Source organism: Lycorma delicatula, chromosome 1, assembly GCF_047948215.1.
Source record: "Lycorma delicatula isolate Av1 chromosome 1, ASM4794821v1, whole genome shotgun sequence".
NCBI classification, from domain to species: domain Eukaryota; kingdom Metazoa; phylum Arthropoda; class Insecta; order Hemiptera; family Fulgoridae; genus Lycorma; species Lycorma delicatula.
In genome coordinates, this window is record NC_134455.1 from 261460271 (window position 1) to 261475823 (window position 15553).

At 29.5% G+C, this 15553-nt stretch overlaps 1 protein-coding gene across 2 annotated transcripts in view; it reads right to left on the minus strand.

Annotated features, from left to right (window-relative positions):
* The window catches only part of LOC142330979 (trehalose transporter 1-like protein), a 101050-nt gene that overhangs the window by 58103 nt on the left and 27394 nt on the right, over window positions 1-15553 (minus strand). The window contains exon 1 of one of the 2 annotated variants that reach the window (XM_075376471.1): window positions 13954-14321. The exons of the other annotated variant lie outside the window; for it this stretch is intronic. The gene's annotated coding sequence lies outside the window, so the exon portion shown is untranslated. Of the gene's footprint in view, window positions 1-13953; window positions 14322-15553 lie in introns of those variants that run through there. 2 annotated transcript variants of the gene reach the window in all.

Genomic DNA, 15553 nt, shown 5'->3' on the forward strand with positions numbered 1-15553 from the left:
ACAACTGTGTACGAAAGCGGTACCAAAACTGGATTCCTATCGAGTAGAAGATTCATGTCATTGTTCACAGCAGCAGTGTCAGTGACCGGTATCCAACAGTGTTAGTGACCGGTATCTACTGTCGGTCGAATTCCAAATTAATTTTTACACCAAAATTTCGATTTCTGACAAGAGTCTAACATTACAATCAGTGCCAATTATTTAATCCACCTTTCTCTTTAAAATAAGAGTAAAACATACCCGAGGTCTTAATTAATAAAGTAATAAAGATAACAACGATAAACTGTATTACGACAGCGAGTAAAAAATCACCTACACTTTTCGTTCTAAAACCTATTTACACAAAGGTAGAGAGGTTCAACATGTACATCATTTTTATGCATAGTCTCCTCCCTTGTCAATAGAATGGGTCCAGACGTCCACAAGCTTGCGTTTTCTTCCAAAAAGAAGGTTTTTGGTCGGTTGGGAAGACACTTTTGCACCGCTTCCTGCACGTCGAAGTCTGTGGAAAATCGACGAACTCGCAAAGCATCCTTGAGCGGTCCAAACAGATGAAAGTCGGAGGGAGCAAGATCTGGACTGTAGAGAGGGTATTCCAGTACCTCAAAATTCAACTTGTTGATGGTTTGAACGGTGTAGCAAGCCGGATGCTGTACCTGAGCCGTCATTGCGCTCAGACTGCGGAAGCCGAGTTTGTAGCGGATGATTTGATGGGCCAAACTATGACGGATGTTCAAAGAAGACGCTATGTCATCGATGGTAACTCGCCTATTTGCCAGAACCATCTCTCGAGCTTGCTGTATCTTGTCGCCAACGGTGGAATTTGACTTGCGTCCTGCTCCCTCTTCGTGCGTCGCACTCGTCCAGCCATTTTTAAATTTCTCAAACCACGAAAAAGCAATTTTAAATGATAAAACAATTACCTCGTATCGGAATAAAAGTCTACGATAAATTTCAGTCTCTTTCACACCCTCCGACTGGAGAAATGGAGGAATAGTTTTACATATTGTAAACATGTCAACGGGGCGGACATGTTTACACTGTAATAGCCGAAAGCAAATAACGCGATCGGGATCAGATTTCGCACAATTGACTGTCGTACCAATTCTAAACACGCATGCGCAGAAGGCAGTATAACAACCTTGAAGGTATGTGATGATGAAAGTTCAAATAATTTTTGATTCACTCTTGCAATTGCATTTCAATCAGTTAAAAACTAGTAATAAAAATGGCGGAAAATGTGAAGCTGAATAAATATAATTTAATTTATATTGAAACCAGAGTCATTCAAAAACCGCGCAGAATCAATAGTCGTAACAATGTACGTTTTATACTGGTAATCTTGCCAAGACTGTTTTTTATTGGCGGAAATCTTTAAAAGTATTACAGAAAATTCTTCATTCCGGAAACCCGGAAAATAGCATCCAACGTCACAGAGTGATATAAGTAAATACTTCAGTTTATTGTAATCTGTTTACAGATAATTACAAACCTACAAATAAGAAAATATCAAGATCCATTTTCTAGTTAATCAAAGTTTTAAAAAGTATTTTAAACTACTGTTTTTAAAAATCATAGCAGCTTTAATTTTTTTTGTACAATACTGTTTAAAAACACAGAGGCGACCAAGAAATATTTTAAAGATCAATCCATCTTGTGGAAATGCGAAGATTTAAGGAAATAAAATCTTAGCACTATACACTCTCCAGCTACAGAAGTTGCAGCCGATTAAGCTGTTTCGATCCCTAATTACATAAAAGTTCCCTTATAATGTCCACGTAAAATACTTCCAAGTTATTCTTGTAAACGAAAATATGTAAGTACTTTATCGATAAAATTTTAATATATTTCGGAATCTATTACAAGCAATTCCTGCATCTAGTAAATAACTATTTACTAGATGCAGGAATTGCTTTATACTCGTAATCAGTTTATTAATAGTTAATATCATTAAAAATATTGTTTATCTGCACGTATTTTTAGCAGTTTATTAATAGTTAATATCATTAAAAATATTGTTTATCTGCACGTATTTTTAGCACTTTACAACAAATATCACAAAAATAATTGGAAAGAAAATATTATTTATGCATTTTGAAGCGGTTAATTTTATCGACTGTCATTCTAAAAAGTGTTTATTGGTGGAGAAATTTCATTTCAATTTAGACTTCAAAAATCTGTTTATAAAGTTTGTTAAAAATGATGCAAACTAATCACTCATGAGGGATTCATGTGCAGACCTACACAAACAAACATATGGACTCTCTTTATATTATCCATCGGGAATTAACCACCCATCTCAAGAACGGTCGACCTGAGATTGAACAACACTATACTTCGTTTACATTCATACATATCACCCTCATTCATCCTCTGAAGTAATACCTTACGGTGGTTCTGAAGGCTAAACAGAGAAAAAGAGAGATTATCCAACGGGGATTCTGGATCACCAATAATTATTTTGTATTATTTCAAAAATTAACATTTTAAAGAATATTTACTCGGTAACTTTAAGTTCTTTAAATATCTTTATGAAGATAAAATACCTTACCAAAATTGTAGTCGGTCATTTCTAATAATTATTTAACAATTAATATTTAAAATAACAATAAATAATGGTGCGGTACAATATAAACTTGTGGTCTACTAAAAATTCATGTCAGTAAACGGAAATAGTTCTTAAAATGTAAATATTTTTATCCAGAAATATTATATTTGAATAGAACTACAACGTGGTGGATTCATTCATACTTATTTTAGACGAACAACCACAGTATTTTTTTTTTCAATTTTCAATTTTAATCCTTCATTTTCAGTGGTATACAAAACTTATTTAAAAAAGAGAATTCACCAAATATTTCAATAAATTTAAAAAAATGAAAAATGACTTTGCCGTGACTACACAGTCTGCTTCGAAACGTTATTCATCAAGGTCATGGTCTGTTGTAGTCAGCGACCGGCTTAAACACGATCCTGTATGAGACAAGCTAAGCGATAAAACAAGAAAAAAATAAATAAGCTCGAGTAACAATTACAAATAAATTTATTGCGTACATGTCGCTATTAATGCAGAATTTTTTTATTATTAGTTTTTTTTTCTATTTCCAAAACGTTTATCTCATTTAACATAATAAAAATATATTTACAGTGGAAACATGAGGATTAATACTTTAAAATTTCAAAAACAATTCATCTAAAATGGCTTATTTAAAAGATGTTTGAAAATCCAAAGTTAAATTTTTTTACTTATTTTTCCGATCTAAACTTATAAACTCCATATTAAAATGAACAGTACGATTCTAAGGGGTTACTTCACGGTATTATTGTAAATTTATAAAAATAATATCGTATTATCTTTTATTACACTCTTTCAGAACTATCAGTTCAAATTTGATAAAACATTGTAAATTTTTTATCTTTTTACAAATAATTTTCATTATCTTAATGATTTTCCGTTAGGAGGATAATTTAGACTTAATAATCTGGATTCTTGATGTATTAATAAATAGACGGCAGTCTTTCAATAATCCCGCTTACCTTGTATCTTGGAAAAGTTCAACATATTTTATAAAATTATTACTTTATTAAGCGTTCCATTTGTGAACGAACCGCTGGTTTTTTCCATCCCTACCTATTTCGAGTATTAAAATTAACTGAAATTTATGAGTTGAACTGTGTAAGTATTTTATTAAGAAAATAATTTTAAAAGTACTCAGTCAATTTACCAAAATGACCAAATGTAACATATAATAATAATAAAAGTCGGGAAATAAATATCACGCTTTGCTGTACTTTTAGATAAATAAATGTATTTCGCTAACTAAGGTAACTACAACATGAAACAAATAAACACAATAATTTAAGGATCTGAACAACAAGCTCTTAAATGAACTGCAGATGGCATTCTATTCGATTAAAGGTTTATTAATAACTATCGTATCAATCCGTTAATATAATTGTTGTACCTGTTCTATGTTATAAACGACTTTACTGATAAGAAAATCTAAGATAGCCCAATAATCAGTTATCTCAGTATAAGTTTGATATAAAAACGTAACCATCCAATTTTTTTTCTTCAAAATAAAAACAAGCTAAACTCCATTTACACGTAGGTGAATTTCGTAGCCTATGAAACGTACCAAAACTGAACGTAATTCCGACCTAGAACCTTTCGGATGAAAGGGAGAAACACTATAGTTAAGCCTTGCCGGTCAGAAAAGTGTAATAAATTTTATATCTATTAACAAAACCCCAATAGACTTTATTTATAGAATGATGTATAAAAATTAGAGGCTGCCTAAAATAAATTACCTGAGGGGCAGCACTACCGAAACTAGTTCCTGAAAGATTTTTAATTATTTATCTGTTTTATGTTTTTGCGGCTTCTATTCAATCTGTACTCTCTTCGGATTTAACCACAACGAAATACTTAATTTTCATGAAATATTCTATATATTTAAATAATAAATTTCTTTAATTGTCCTTTAATATTAATTTGTTGACATTCATATTTAATCAAAAAGAAATATCGTACAGTATCGCCATAAAATATGTTTTGTGAAATCTGGTCGTCAAAAACAGACATGATTTCGTCTTATATTCTGGATTTAAAAAGAATGTAGTCAGTAGTCTTTTGTTTCTTTTTTGTTAATAACCAAGATAATTTAACTGTTTTCATAAAAAATGACGATTATACGTTTAATTAATATGTTTGAAAGGCTTTTAAATATAGGCCGATAGAGAAAATATTTTTGTAGGATGAATTTAATCCTGTTTGGTTATTTAATCCGCGGTGTAATTCTATAATAAATGTAATTCTCTGATCGGTGCGTCTATAGCTTATGTAACATAACCTTAAAATAACGTTAAATATTATTAAACTTACTCTCTAACTCGAGAATGAAAGCAACCCCTTCCTTCCTTTTATTTCAAAAAGACGTTATTGTTGAGATTTAAATCTTCCTTTGAGAAATTGATTAAATGCACAAATTTTAACGCCATTGACTATGCTATGTTATTACATAGATTACCGTATAAAACACCCAAAAAAATTTATTTTTGGCTTGTTGTACCCCCGGCTTTACCTGGATCTTTCATAATAGCATATTCGTACTTTGTCGGCTATAACAGATAAATTTTAAGCAAAGATCATGACAGTTAACCGAAAGATTCATTATTTTCTTAATTCAAGAGGACATATCGAACAAAATTACTTGGAAAGAGAATTTAAAAAATATATTCTTAAAAAAATACTGGACATGCAGAATATACTATCATACCAAATTGTCACATACCAAATCTAATATCATCTTATATGTAAAAAAAGTAATTACGGTGAATTTTAAATTCAATTAATAAATTAGTAAATCTAAAGGTTAACATGAGAATAATAATAATAATTTTTAAGTTAACTTTAAAAATAATAATTAGTTTTCTTGAAGCCTGTTGAAATTTTTCTGTTTTTACGTGTTGAAATTTTTTCAACTTTTTAAATTCGATTGTAATATTAATGTCCAACTCGATTCCTTAATAATATCTTATTATAGCAGCGGTATAAATAAGGCCGCTATCAGAAATCGTGTGGTTATTAACTCATAGTAGATATTCTATTTGTTCTTTCTAAAAATGTACTTAAGTAATTATGATGGCAGCCAGGGTTGTAGGGCTGTGAACCTTCTACCGTAAGCACAATATCAATAACGGGAAATATTTTTAACGAAAATCGTTTTAGACAAGATTTTATAAACATCTCAATTCTTCAAGGTCGATATCTCGATTCTTTAAGGAATCGGATACTTTTGCTCACTACAAAATTTATTTTTTCATTTAATTCCACGCAATACGTCGAATGAGTTTCGTCTAGACGCTTTGTTTGTACGTGTTATCTTAAAAAAAAGATCTCATATGCATATACTGTTTCTTTAACGAACTCTGGATATTCGCCAACAAAGGCCAGTACGCAGAATTATTTGTACGCTGGTGATTTAAGATTTCTAACATCATGCATCTGGTCAAGGTAATTCAAGGTTAAATAAAAGAGAAGCCAGCGAATACTCGATTTGGACTGATTCTCTACAAATAAGTTCCAACAAGATGCAACACCACTGATTTATATTTGTTAAATTTAATTATATCGTTAAAAACTTATTAATTTTTCTTTTTAAACTTAACTGAACGATCGTTTAATTTAAACTTTTTTCTTATGTAAATAATTAAGAACGCTACATATCTAAATGAATTTACTTCTTCTTTTGTTTGCCTTACAAAACCGTCAACTATTTTAATGTCTTTTCTCCAACCGTATATAATAGAATGTTATCCTCTTGTCTAGGCCCTTATATGTTTCCAGTCATTTTAATTTTCTCTGACTTCAGTCATTTCTAGTTTTATTTGCGGCTGTAGTTTTTCTTACTCTTGATTTAGCATTTCAAATTTTTGGCTAAGAAAAACTATTCGAAAAAGGTTGTCATCAGTGTTAATAAATTTAACGACACCGATGTGCAACTGAAGAATTTAAGGTACTAAAACAACCTCTCAAAAAATGTAATTTATGGAGTTAATTATTCATTCTTCATTCGCTAATCGTAAAACTTCATCGAGATTTAAGGAAATTAAAAATATTGGCTATTGCGTTGCTAAACTTTCCCGATGTACATATTTCTTTATCTCCTTCCATTCTTTACAGCTGCAGTTTGATTTCGAAATAAATTATTATCGTTACGTACGTACAAACAAACTCGCCAAGTTTTAAAATTTAGATTTTTAGGCCTCGAAAATATAAAAATACTAGAATTTTTTATTTAACCCGTTTCAACTGCTTACCGATTGAAACCCGAACTTCAAAATATAATGTCAACAATGATTTAAACATATGTGTACCGAGTTTAAACTAAAAACACCATGTTATGAACATTTAGACAAAAATCGTTATTATTTCATTTGTGAGTTCTTTTGGGAAAAATTGTATAAGACAAAATACTTTATTAAAAATATTTCTAAACTCGTACCAGAAAGGTTTTCTTTATCTCTAATCCCAATCGTCATATTATCTCTACTCCCACCTGTTTCACTACAGCCTAGCATAATCTTGATCAAACTTAAATAGCATCAGTCTTCAGTAATAGTGGTCATCGCGCCAAATTTAATGATTTTTGAAACAGCGAATTCCAAGTTAATAACCAAACGAAATTAAAAACAAGCATATATACGAATGAAAAAAAAATTATCCTATCACCCTTCTTTGTTTCATTTCAGACCATTTCATGACCCATGAGTTCAAAAAATCAAAAATATAAGAAAAGTAGTTTTTGTTACGACTACCATACTTTTCCCTAAAGAAAAAATATAATTAATTTAAAAATGTAAAATTAATATAAAATTACTAGTTAATTTGAATATGTAACATTACATACAAATTGCTCACTGCATATGAGGTGCATTTGTGCAAGCTTACATAAACATTCAGACAGTATTTATATTCCGAGTAAATTCATCTATTTATTCGGACAAAGAATATAATTGAAATGTAAAAATGTTTCCCGCTGCTGATTAGTTTTTTAATTGCGAGGTGAACAGTTTTTTGAATATTAAAATTTGATATTTATAGCCTAACCTCGTTTATTCGTTTTTATTTTTACATCCTTGTACGAAGTAAAGGAATTATTCTGAAAAAATTCGGTTTTCAGATTTCAACGGAAATATCCATTTTGAACATCTCTGAATCCATTTTGACTAGTTTCGGCGTCACGTCTGTACGTACATATATACGTATGTGCGTATGTACGAATATATCTGGCATAACTTAAAAACGATTACTCGTAGAATGTGGAAATTTTGGATTTAGGACTGCTGTAACATCTAGTTGTGCACCTCCCCTTTCGATTGCAATCGACTGGGCCAGAAGTGTCCAAAAAAATCAAAAATAAAAAAATTGGATTTTGGACTTTTTTTTAATTGCAGTAATAAGCCCCGTAGATATATAAATAAAAATATAAATGTATAAAATAATAAATAAATATAAATGTAGAGATATCACGAAGAACAACAATATTGTACTGAAGAAGCAAAACTCAGGAGGAAGGAAACTCACATGTAGATGAAACGTATGTAAGAATACCTGCTTACAAGAAGAAAAAGCTATTACGAGCAAACACAGGAACTTATAGCCAATTAAAACAGTCGTTCATAACCTTAAGGAGGGAGTGTCCAATACACAATACACAAAGATAACGCCTTGTAAAGATTAACAAAGGATTTTTGTACTGTGTAAGATTTCACAAAACGAGAGAATATTTCTGAAGAATATCTCAAACTTAAGTATAAAGAGAAAGCATTCCCTAACAACAAATTGTTCCTCACTACTCAGAACGTGTCAGGGATAATCATACCGAAAATTGGAGACCAGGAAGTAAAAATAAAATATCCACGATCGAAACTGTATTTAATAAATCCGCTCTCATCAATCCGAAGTCAAACAACATTGAATTCGAACAGTGAATTCACCTTGTTTTAGAGAGAGCCTTGGGATTCCAAAAGGAACCACTCAGGTTTCCGTTAAAATTTGCTCTGTTAGAATGTACCAACCTCGGGTGATAGAGAGGACGTTTACATTTAGACTAATCTCTTTCCTTCAAAAACTTGTAATAGTTTTCCTTTCTACAGTAAAAAAATGAGAACGTTGAAGGAATCAGAAAAAGCAGTTAAACAGCCTCGGCAGGATCAATCTTTAACGATGATCTGAGATGTTTTTATACGTTCGTCCATACCATCCTCTACGTAAAAAATACGGGTGAAATTGCGTGTCCAAATTCGATACTTTAAATGAACCATACCTCGATAATAAAATTATCGATAGATGCGATTTTTTATTTAAGAAACTACTTTATAAGAGCTGAAATATCAAGCGGTAAAAGAGCGAATGTAAATTACTAATTTAATGAATTGGTTTATGTTATGAAATGGTTTATTTAAAAAGGAATCAACAAATCGCTTCATTTTCCATTAACGTCAGCATTACGACTAAAAATATATATAAAGTAATATTAATAACTTCAAGAATAACAGTTTTTTGTACGTTTTATAACAACGCATTAAATATGTCGCTCATCAGTAAGGGGAATGTCATTTTTTCTTCCAAAAGTTCCCTGTAGAGAATAATTTTGTCAGATTCGATGCTATAGTAATATAGTATTGTATATTTTTCTCTTTTTTAGAAACTGCACCTCTGAAATTTATTTTGCCATTAATCTTTGGAGAAAGAGAAGTAGAAGTTCAAGTTCAGTAATTGTTCCGTCCTGAGTTATATACTCATTATTATGTAACTCATCATATAAGAGTGATGGCCAACTTAGCATTATCTCCCATGTACCCTACTTTTTACCTGATGAAGATAAATTCTTAATAAGTCTCTTCATAAACTATTTTGTTGTAGGGTAGTTAATAAAGCAAGCTATGAACAACAACTCTCCTTGTAATGAAGAATAAAAAACGAGTCGTAACGTTATCTCCCACACGCTTATTATATATTATTATTATTATTATTATTATTATTATTATTATTATTATTTATATTTATTTATTAAATATATTCATATTTTTATATCTTCATTAGAAGAAAATACTTTTTACATAATTTAATATTAGTCGTGCACACGAGTTTGACGTTTTGCCTCGAGCAAATCATGTTAAAAGTCACCTATCGTCTAAAACTATGATCATACTACAGTGTGTTTATTGGTTGTACGCAGTAGCAAGAGTGACATGAGACTCCGAAGTATATATATTAGTACTAAATTAAAATACGAGATTTACTTTTTCTCCATTTTTATTTCACTAGCAATATTATTCATGACCTTCACTATTTATTTTATTACGACACATAGATTCTTTCGGAGTGCAAATTTAATTAAAATATCTTCCGATGTTCCGATAAGTAAAAAAGAGATCGGTTTAATAAATAATTACATATTTGCCAACCGTTGAGTTCAGTATTTATCAGTTTACTTTAATGTTCCGTATTATAAAAACATATGTGTTTTATAAGGTACGTGTTTCATAAAAACACGTATGTTTTATAATAATTCGATATAAACTTTTTACGTAACCTATTAACATGAACAATTCAGAAAGAATAATCGTTTTTACTGTTTTATCTATGAATGAAAATCGAATTTACTTTATTAAAACAATGTTTTTCATAACTTGTTCAATAAACACAATTTATTTATATTTTCATGTGCAATTTAACGTTTATTATGTTTAACTGAATCTGTACCGAACTTTTTCGCAAAATTAAAAATATCTTAAAATTTTTTTTCATTATCTTAAGGTACAAAAATGAGAAATTCACGTGATGTATCATCTCGTTTTTCACGAGTATAATTGTTTTAGTGAACTGTAATATCGTTTGATCATCACTTGATGTTAAGTACAGATCAACCAGATTGTCCCCGGAAGATAACGACTAAGAAGTAATAAAAATCGTGAAAATTTATTAATTAAAGTAATATAGGTCTTAAATTAAAATAATCTTAAGTTAATAATAGAAGAAAATTTGAACTGAAAATAACTTTTCGGTTGGTTTTTATAACAATCGTTTTTACTTCCTTGTGCGAAGTAAAGGAAATATTATGATCGCTAAAAATTTCAGTTTTCAGATTTCAACAGAAATATCCATTTTGACCATCCCTTAATCCATTTTGACTAGTTTCGGCGTAACGTCTGTACGTATGTATCACGCATAACTTAAAAACGATTAGCCGTAGGATGTTAAAATTTTGAATTTAGGACTGTTATAATCTAATTGTGCACATACCCTTCTGATTTCAATCGACTGAACTAAAAGCGTTCAAGAAATCAAAAATCAAAAAAAGTTGGGATTTTGGACTTTTTCTTAATCTGCAGTAATAAGCCCTCATTGAGAGCTTTTCAACTACGTATCACAAGTGGTAATTATTTTCATCGGTTCCAGAGTTATAGCCAAATAAAATTTTAATTAATGAAATATTTACATCTTAGGGGAAGGCACATCGGTTTGAATCAGACTTCAGCTCCTTTTTTTTAATTTAAATATATTTATTCATTAATAATTATTAACCTCTCATTGTAAAAAAATGTTTACGATGAATAATAATTCAATAACAAAAAAAAAAAAATTATAAAATATCAGAACCTATTAATGAAATAAAATTTTATGTATTTTTCATTTTAAAAAAATGTGTATATTTAATTTAATAGACGTATAAGGAAATCATGTGGTGTCCGCATTAGATTTTTTATATTAATACAAATTACACTCTGCGTTAGCTCATGCTAGATCTTATACAGGCTTAGTTATATTACATATTTTACCAGTTATTGTTTACAAAGTCGATATAACAAAGTCGGGTATAACATTCACAATCACAGTTAATAGATTTTCGTATTGTAAGTTAATATTTTCTTACCGTTAAAAGAAGAATAATCCAAATAAGTAGGCCCTAATATTTTTAATAGCTGTATCGCCTAATATCAGCATCGATTCATTTATTTTTTATAAAGCAATAAAATAAATATTTGCATAAATTTATTTCTGTTTGGTGTAATAATATTACCTAATAATTTGGGCAATTACTTAGTGTGAATTTTTTAAATATTATACTTAAAAAGTTTATTGTAACAAAACATTTATTTCATACAAAAACAAGTACAAATATACAGGATTTTAATTTTTTTTAAAACCGAGATTTTCAATCCCTAATAAAATTTTTAAGGTTATTATTAATGTTTTATCGTGATTCATTCTTCAATTTTATCATAACATCTTTAAATTACGTAATATACCATTCAATAGCGTTCAGAAAATTTACATAAATAAATAAATATTCGTTTATCTTACATTTAATCAGATAAAACAAAACCATTTTACAAAACAAGATTAATTCAAACTGAATCTTTTCAACATATATAAAGGTTTAACAATGTGATGCCCATTACTTATTTATTTAATACATAGCCTATATACATGGTTGTTTTAAATTATACATATTAGTGAACGTTTTTAATATTGATAACAAATATATTAACACAACTGTTTTATATATACTATAAGTCTGTTCACTATTTCACTTACACCGAGAATAACAGCAAAATAGGCCTATTTGCATATTATTCAATATGCTCGTATAATAAATAGCATTGTCTACTTTTGGGCTTAGACAACAGAAAAAACTTAGATTTTTTTTTATTGATTTAAACTGCAAAAACTATTACGTTATGATTTTGATTGATTTTTAGGTATCAAAGACATTACTCAGGGGAAAATGTGCAAAATAAAATTGTCTTTATTGTCCAAAAAATGTTGGCCAAGTTATAACAAAACCAAATTTATATTTACTGTCAGACACAAGGCACTGGTGGGATTGAATTCGCTGTTTGCGCGTGTTTGAATGGAGTTTTCCTCTTATTTATTTATACATATAGTATACTCGTATTTGAAATTCCATAAACAAACAAAAATTAAACACAGAACCTACTTCTCACAATCATTTAGATAATATTCTTTAAGAAAAGTCATTTTTTTCCGAATTCACATCTTTATCACCTAAAGGTTTGCATATTTCAACGATTTAGTAGCATCCTGTAGTCTACTGCAGTTTCAGGTGAAATTTTCTTTTTAAGTTTTTTTTTATGAGGTTAATAATATTAATATTAATTAGAGTACTAGTTCGATTTAAAAGGCACATTTTTAACCATTAATTTTCAATTTTCACACCCCGATCAAATTTCAATTTTTTCTTGCACATTCTATTTCAGTTTTTCTGTAATGAAATTTTTAGTTCCGCTAATATTGTTTTAAAGGATATTTTATTCTCTGAAAGGGAATTGCTAAAGAACTAACATCAATAGAATTTTTCTTCGAACGAGAACAGTTTCTATTTATATTAATAAAATTGGTCTGTGACAGCCTGAATCCGATGAAATTATTATAATGATAAACTTTAATTCACAAATCCCGAAAGTTTAATTTAATTACAGTATGTATATTTATTATCACCTCACTAATCAGAAAAGCGAGAAGAATGAAATATCCAAGGTGTGTTTGTAGATTCCTTTTGGATTTTTGTAACTAGTAGCTAAATAAAGCCAAAAGATATTTTCTTAGAAAAATAATCATTCATAATCTGTATAGACAAAATAATTTCAAAACTAAAAGATCCTTGTCTAACACGATATGAATAACACGACGAGAGACAAAGAGGGTCCGATATCGCGGCAAAAATATAACTGTTAACCCAGGCACTCCTAAGAAAAATGTTCATGAATTCAAAACGTAAGTGACAGTGCTCTTAGACCGACTTTAGGACGAATAATTTTACGAAAATAAAAATATTATAATAATTGCACACAATAATAATGATTAAAACGTAAATAATGTTCAACAGACAATAATAAGATGTCATAGCCTTATATTATACGTAAAGAAAAGTGATTTATCTGTAATTAGAGTAGACGTAAATTCGTGACACGCGTTTAAGGTCATTAAACTTTAATGAGTCACACTCATAGATTAAAATTATCTCATAATAAGGTTTGAAAACAAGACATATATTCCAAGGAGAACAGTTTTAATAAAATATACTAAACGTAACTCGTACTCCATAATTAATTATTATGGACATAGCTCATTTTTTATGATCTTTGTCACCATCAAGGTGTAATATGCCAAATAAAAGAGATATTACAAATAACTCGTTGTAATTACGGTTTATTGTTTATTTGTTACTTATATTTCATTATTTTTAACACCATCATCGAGTTAAAATTCTTATAAAATACTTAACTAGGGCTTTTATAAAGAATAAAGCTGTTAAAAGTAATTTAAATTTTACTGAGAAAAAATTATTTGTAATAAAAACTACAAAAATGAAAGATTATAGTATTTTTTTTAAAGATTTATGAATAGTTAATACGTACTTAAGTCCTAGGAATATTCGGCGTAATTCCTTGCTTTCTTTTTAAAACTTTCGAGTAAAAGTCGTATAATAAAAGAATATCAAGCTCCAAATTAGGATATTAAACTGATAGTATCGAAATTAATAATAAATCTCTTTTAAAAAGCATTTCAAATGGATTGTGTTTATTGATAATACATTTTTATTTGTTAGGTAATCGTTGTCTTTGTTTATTGTTCACTTTCAGTAAGCTAATACGTAACACATTACATTTTTTTTATCACCACATAAAATTTAACACACAATTATATTTATTCACAGATTACTTCAGTTTTTTAAGCAAAAAGCTAGCTTGTCCACGCGCTACTAAAACATACGAACGCGTGGCTTCAAATACTACACGCTGTTATATCCCACCCACATCGGCGTAGAGGGGAGCTTTTCATTGTGATTGTGGTGGGGAAATCCTGTAATTCACTTTAAATTACATATCATGCGACATTCACCCCCCAACTAACAATTGCGTCGATTACCTTTTCTTTCCTCTTAAATTCCTAGTAAGAATAAGGAAAACATCGACGGTTGAATTCGGGTCAGGGGAAAAGGTGAAACGCATTAAGCATTTGCATCCGTATCGTAAGTACAAAAATAAACATGTCGCAAAATGTAAAGTCCTACTTACTTTTATGTTCTCGGATGTGTCTTCTTTGGATATCAGCATTTTTGACTAAATAAGTACAGTATAGTCTTACTTTCTCATATTAAACTTCCTCATATATCTGATTTCTAGAAAACTTCATCAAATTAAACACATTTAATACTTGTACGTAGATCTTAACGTTTTCTCCCAAAGGATTTTGTTTTTTCTTAACTTCAATTTCTTTATACTTTATTTAAAAATCAAATTTTATTAGCAAGATTATAATATTTTTGAACTCGTTCATAAGGAAAAAAACAGTTAATAAGAATCAGAAAAAGACAGATTTTTTTCAATCTTTGGTATATAAATACTAAACAATAAAATAAAAAACGGTAATCCTTATTTTTCCTTATGGTGACCCAGTCTACTCCGACAAAAGATTGAAACAAGGCCAAGTCAAGTATAACATTCAAGTAGTTAAAAGGACTCGTTTGCAATATTATATCCTAAGTTTTATTTCATTAAAGCTTAATAAGTTTCATTTTATGCATTTTAATATATACAGATACACTCAAACATACTTTTTTCTTGTCGAAGGAAAACTTACCGAATTTCCCTCCCTGATTTTAGGCATCTGAGTCACTAACAACAACATTTATAACTCCACCACTGATCATTTTATACCATTCTTGGATGACCTAGACCCTCTTCTTCTCTTGGGCATACAATTAAGCACCTGCTCAGAGGAACTCTTCATCGGTCCATCCTATCTATATATTCGTCTACTGTCATTAATGCTCTTTCACTTTGTCGTTGAGATTTAAAATGCTAATTCTTGATGAATGTAAGAAAGAATATTACTGATGTCTGCATTACGGTATTAATAGTCCTGATAAGGTCATAGTGATAATCATAGTAATGACTATCATTACAGACTTTTATCTAGTACTGTAATTGTACATTCAACATCAGTATGCTTTCA